Consider the following 6,959-nt stretch of genomic DNA (forward strand, 5'->3'; position numbering starts at 1 on the left):
ACAGCACCACATAATTTTGTCTTTTATCTAACCCTGGCTCATAACCTCAACTTTCCTTTCTTAACTTCCTCACTCTCCTTTTATGAATAGAAACAAAGACATACTTCTTTTAGCCTCCCAGATACAGAAGCCTTTATATGATAATTTTTTGGTGGGAAGGTGAATGAGAATGAGGGAGAAAGAACTAATTATCATTTCCTTTGTTATAATTAGAAAGATGTCTTGGTTTCAGTGTCCATCTGTGGCTCCCAGGCTTACTGAGAACACCATGAGGACTATTTAAAGGATGGACAGAATATTTGTACTCAGGAAGAATTGATGTTTCACAGGAAAGAAGCGTGGACAAGTGGCAGTCTCCCATATGGAAACTTTCCCCCTAACTGTTCACTTCCTTAAACAGAAGCCACTTCCTTTGAATTGTGGGGTGTCACTTTTCTTCTGAAATACACCCCTGCTTCCTGGTTTATGACTGTTACGCATGAGAAAAAGTTTGTTTCAGAGAAAAATACAGCATACTTGTTGCACGTGATACAATGTATTGGTCATGGCAGTTTAATTCGGTGAGGGGTTACAGGTTTCATTTTGCAAAGAAGCAAAATTTAACCTTTGGTAAATGGCCCCTGTTTTATCACAGAGTATAAAATAAATCTAAGCAAAGGAATTTTCTCTTTCAAGGGCTGCTTAAAATTCACCTCCTTCCAGACTACCTCCTTGATCCAACCCCCAACAAAACAAGCAAACAAACATCGTCAAATATGTTTTGGGAATCATTATGTGCCACCTGTTATGCTGGGTTCTCTCACATGAGTCACCTCTAGTCAGAACTAAGTGCTCTCCTTCAGTCTCCCGTTACACTTCTCCCTCATTTAGAGTGGGGATAACCTGGGGAAAGGGAGATTGAATAAAGACACAGCATTGATCCCAGAGAAATATGCGTGTCTAAGCTAAGGCTGAGGGAATGGAGAGAAGGGAAGGTTAAAGAAGTGGAATTAGTAAGCCTTCAAGCTTGAATAGATGTGGAGGGAAAGGGCAGGGTGGGATCAACACTGCACTCCAGGTTTTAGCTTTGGGTGATTCAAAATTGAGAAGGTTGAGCAGATTGGAAGGTCTATGAAACTACTGACTTCAGGCAAAAATGAAAGAAGCTGATTACTATGCACTAAAATTATAACATGACTGCTTCAGAGAAAAGATATATAAACATTGATTTTGATTAATACTGCCCCTCTAATGCTTTCTAATTAAACCATCAACCGTCAGGACTTACTAAGGATGGGGAATTAGATACAGCCAAGTTTGTCCAGAAAGAACATGATGTCTTAATGTCTAAGCCTGAAACTAACAGGTTTGTTCACTACACATTTCTTGAGCATTGACTCTATGGCAGGTGCTGAGCCTGCACAGATGGGTGGTACTCACTACCTGTCGTGGTGAAGCTCTTCAGTCTGGAGAGACAGATGTGCAAATGATTAACTGTGATAGATGTGATAAGTCCTATTGTAGAGCTACACAAGAGGCAGGGGCAAGGCACCCTCACCATCTACCCACAAGCCTAGGCCAGATGGTGCCACACCCCCCACTGGACATATTTGCAATGTAAGAGACCTGATCCTTGATTGTTACCACCTCCATCGTGCCCCCTTATAGTCATGTAAGGAAGAGAAGCTGAGAGGACTTAAACTTTGGAGTCAGGCAAATCTGACTTCCAAGCCCAGATCCAAACTTGTTACCTGTGTGACCTTGAGCAAGGTAGTCTATCCTTAAGCCTCAATTTCCTCATTTGTAAAATGGGGATGACTACCACTTCATCAGATTATTGTGAAAATAAAACTGGGTAAGGTATGTTAAGTGGATGTCATATAGTAGGTATTCAAGGAATATTAATTCTGAGACTGTATTCCCATTTTCACTAATGTTTATATAGTGTCATCAAGAAGGAGTAAAATTCTACAGATGAATATTTAATCATACTCTGAAAACTTTAGTGTAAACTAAAGTGGGCTAGAGTCAGCACGTTGGGTCTGAGCAGTGTGTGTGTCTCTAGTGAATAGTTTAACCTTGAGAAAAGCCTCTTACACTGCCTGCTGATCTTATCTCCAAGCCTGGACTTTTCTCTTTCCAGGCCCCAGAAACTCCCCTGTTAAAAGGAGATATCTCATACTGGTGATAACATAATATTTCTTTTATTTTACTTGTTTATATATTGAATAAATTTTTATTTTTATCTAAGATGAACACGTAAGTTTAAAAAACTAGTAACTATGAATCATAAAATGGAAATGTTCATCCCCTCTGCATCCTCCACTCTGAATTTCAGTCAGCCACTTTTAGCATTCTTAACTGTTTATTTGGGAATTTACCTCTATGTATCTAAATAACATCCTTACACTACAATTCTTGGTTATTTGTATAATTTTAATCATTATTCATTGATTTCCCACTGTGGGAAAAAAGGATTTAACACTCCTTTCATAGACACACACACACACACACACACACACACACACACACACACACACACACACACACACCACTCCTCGTCCATCCTTCTTATATAGATCATAAATGTTGGTTAGATATTCAAATTTTACATTGTTATTCACAGTTAAGTCAGATAATGAATATGATTACATACAATTGCATTTCCTTCCTTACACAAATTTTTTGTTTCCCTAAAGGTAATAATTTCATTGATTTCCTGTTTGCTTAGTTTTCCTCCTAGTAGCACTAGTTCATCCCAAAATGCTTATAAAAAGTATGTGTCCTTTCACTACATTTGAACACATCTGGCAATCTCTCAGTTTGTGGAAGACATTTCTCTTGAAGTCCTGCATCCTCTTGTTCCAAATTGGGCTAGTTGCTCTCCAGGCCTGCTATGTAACCAAATTCCTGGGATCTTAATCTCCTTTCACCATCTTCCTGGGATACTCTTACCCTCACTATGGTGATGGGTTCTCTATTTCCTGGATTCCATGTGTTCTTCCTGCTTGTTTTACTCCCTCATTTTGTAGAAGCACATTGTCCAGTAATGTTTTCTAAAAGGGGAAGAATGGCTTTTGTTTTTGGATATTGCACACCTGAAAATGTCTTTATTCCACCCTTACATTTGATTGGTAGTTTGATTTGGTATAGAATTACCAGTACAGGTCAGAACTATTTTTTTCTCCCAATTTTAAAGCATCACTCCATTGCTTTTATAATTGGGTGCTTTTCTGATTGTCAGTACTTTCTAGGTGAACTGTTTTTTTTCGTTTTATGTATTTATTTTTTAATCACTGTAAACTTTAAACATGTTCTGTTTAACTCTAGTGTCTTAAAATTTCACAGTTACATGTTTTAATGTAGGTCTATTTTCATTTATTGTTAGCGGGCCCTTTCAAACTGGAAAGTCATCCTTCTTAGTTAAGATAATTTTCTTTAAGTAATACTAATATGCTCTGAAGTCATGAGTTCAAAAGTCGCCTTCAGATTTATTTTAATTCTTTTTTTATTGAAGTACAGTTGGTTTACAATATTAGTTTCATGTATAAAATATAGCAATTTGATATTTTCACAGATTATACTCCATTTAAAGTTATTATAAAATATTGGTTATATTCTCTGTACTGTATATTACATCCTAGTATATTATTTATCAGATTTTTAAAAATTTCTTATTAAAATTATTGCTTGACCTTTTTTTTGTTTTTTTTTTAAATTTTTAATTTTTTGAAAAGATTTTTATTGGAATTGTTGAAAATCAGAATTACCAAAAATGTAATTTGGGTATTACTTCACAAATTACTTATTAATGCCAATTTTCATCATTTTTTCTGTCCAGAGCTATAAAAGAAAAAAGTCTTTCTAATGTAATGAAAAAGACAAGTTAAAGATTAGTATATGTAGCATGTATTACACTTTAGCTGATTATGCTTATGAGGTCAATTGTTGTATGGAAACTCAACCTCATTTATTGGACATCTTTAGAAAATGATCAATTCCACAGAGAAATTTATGTACACACCCTTATTTTCATTTTACCTATATTTAATTAAAATATTCCTCAAAGATGTTATTTATTTGCCTAACTTAAACCAGGACCGCCCTTTTAACAGACCCTACTGAGTATTTATTTATTCTTTCATTTAATTAGTCAACAAGTGTTGTGTAAGTTTTTCTTGGTGAGTCAGGATCATCATTATACATTATTGGTAGTGTTAAACTTCAAGACAGTTTTGCCCCTTAGGTGCCGTGAAGTTGTGCAGTGCAATTGGCCTCAAATACAATGCTTTGAGAAAATCAACGCTTTTTGAGAAAAAGCTCATATGACTCAGTAAGGAAAAGAAAAACAACCCAATAGGAAAAATAATAAACAGATATTTCACAGAAAAGGGATAACACATGGCTCATAAACATATGAAAAGATTCTCAATTTCTTAGGGACCAGAGAAATACAAATTAAAACCACAATGAGTTACCATTGTACACCACCACTAGCTAAGCCCGACAAATCCAAGTGTTACTGAGGATGTGGAGCTATAGACCTCTTTTATACTGCTGGTAGAAGTATAAATTTGTGTAATTCTGTGGAAAACAATTTGCCATTAGCCAGTAAAGTTGAACATGCACATCCCCTGCTACCCAGTGATTCCATTCCTAAGTGTGAACCCTACGAAAAATCTTACATCTGTGTAGAAGATGTATATAAGAATGTTCTGCCAATGTAGTTTATGGGGGAAAACTGAAACAACCTAAATATACATGTGCTGTAGAAAAGATGGATGAATTGGAGTGTACTCATACACTGGAATGCCATCCAGCAGTGAAAATTAGTGCATTGTAACTACTTGCATCAATATGGATGAATGTTATAAATATATTGAGGGGAAAAAAAGGAAGTCTCAGAAGGAGACATACAAGTATTTATCAATTTATATAAAGTTAAAAAGCTGACCTTACAGAATATATTTTGTAGGGATATATAAACCTCGATCCAACTATAAAGAAAAGCAAAAAAAAAAAAAAAGATTAAGAAATAATGCCTAGGTAGTATCCTACTGAAGACGTGCCTCGAAAGCTGTTGAGTCACTGCAGAAAGCCCTTCAGTAAGCATGTGAGAAAACTGCGCGCTAGCATCGCTCCTGGGACTGTTCTGATCATCCTCACTGGGCGCCACAGAGGCAAGAGGGTCATGTTCCTGAAGCAGCTGAGCAGTGGCTTGCTACTTGTGACTGGGCCTCTGTCCCTCAATCAAGTTCCTCTGCGGAGAACACACCAGAAATCTGTCATTGCCACATCCACCAAAATTGATATCAGTGGTGTGAAAATCCCAGAACATCTCACTGCGTAAGTCCTGGTAAGTGCCTGCGTAAGCCCAGGCACCAGGAAGGTGAGATCTTCGGCACAGAGAGAGAGAAATACAAGATTACAGAGCAGCGCAAGGTTGATCAGAAAGCTGTGGACTCACAAATTCTGCGAAGAATCAAAGCCGTTGCTCAGCTCCAGGGCTACCTCCGCTCTGTGTTTGCTCTCACACATGAAATTTATCCTCACAAAGTAATGTTCTAAACTTCTTACAAGGAACCTTAGTAAATAACTCGGTCCATTAAAAAAAAAAGAAATTATCCAGAGAGTATTTACATGGGAGGAGGGTGGGTTAGGGGTATGATTATAGAAGGACACAAAGAAGGATGCAAAGACCTGGTAATGTTCTATATTACTTCAGTATCATTTCATGAAACCAATATTTCCTAAATGCCTGCTATGTGCTAGGTACTGCTATAAGCACGTAGGAGTACAAGAGCCCTTTATGGAGAACATATTCTACAAGAAAAGACAAAAAAATGAATGAAATAAATTATTAAATTATTATTGTTTTAGAAGGTGATAAGTTCTATGGAAAAAATAAGAAGGTGAGGGAGTTTAAGACAGAGCAGAGTGAGCGTATGGTTTGCAGAATTAAATGAGATGAGGCTTCATTGAGGTGACATTTGAGCCAAGATTTGAAGGGCATGAGAGAGTAGGCCACATGGCTTTCTGGGTGAGTAACATTTTAGGCAGAGGGACTAGCCAGCGCAATGGACTTACTATGGCAATATGTCTGATGTCTTCAGGAAGACATGGGGAGGGCACTGCAGCTGAAACAGAATAGGCAATATGGTCAGAGACGTGTCAGCAGGGCTTTATAGGGCTTTATTAGATGCTAGGTCAGAGATTGGCAAACTTCTTCCGTAAAGGACCAGATAGTAAATATTTTAAGCTTTATGGGCCATAGGGTCTCAGTTGCAAACACTCAACTCTGCTGTTGTAACATGAAAGTAGCATAGACAATATGTAATGAGTGGACATGGTTGTTTTTGTATTCCAGTAAAACTTTACAAAAATAGATGGTGACTGGATTTGATTTATAGGCTGTGGTTTGCTAACTCCCGTGCTAGGTCTCATGGGAGGCCATTGCAGGTTTTTGAACTGAAGAACAGCAGGCTCTGACTTAGTCATTTAAAAGAATCATTCTGGCTGTAGTGTTAAGAGTAGATTGTAGAGAGTGCCAAGGGTGAAGCAAGGAGATCTTCTCTTGGAATAATCAGGCGAGAGGTGATAGAGGCTTGAATCTTGACGGCACAGCTGAGGTAGAGAAAAGGGGTCCGTTTCTCTGCTTTTGACAGTAGAGTTAACTGGATTTGCTGATTGATTGGATGTGGGTGTGAGAAAAGAGTCAAGGATGACTGTAAAGTTTTCAGCCTGAGCATCCTTTAAGGAGAGAAATACCCTTTGTGGTTGCACATTACTTTTTAAATTATATATTATGTTTTATAAACTTTATGTCTGGTATATTTAACAATATTTTTTTTAAAAGAGAACATGTTTTTTAACATGTTCCATCCAGGATCTGGTGTTTTATTCAGCAGCTTAACTAACCAGATTTTGCCTCCTTATCCTATTTCACAAACAGAAAATTCTGTTTTCCCTCCTTCCTTTTG

General features: G+C 37.2%; 1 pseudogene; it reads left to right on the forward strand.

Annotated features, from left to right (window-relative positions):
• Positions 1 to 5,010: 5,010 nt before the first annotated feature.
• Positions 5,011 to 5,547, forward strand: LOC132516098 (large ribosomal subunit protein eL6-like; annotated as a pseudogene).
• Positions 5,548 to 6,959: the final 1,412 nt, after the last annotated feature.

This window comes from Lagenorhynchus albirostris, chromosome 2 (genome assembly GCF_949774975.1).
Source record: "Lagenorhynchus albirostris chromosome 2, mLagAlb1.1, whole genome shotgun sequence".
In the NCBI taxonomy this organism is placed as follows: Eukaryota; Metazoa; Chordata; class Mammalia; order Artiodactyla; family Delphinidae; genus Lagenorhynchus; species Lagenorhynchus albirostris.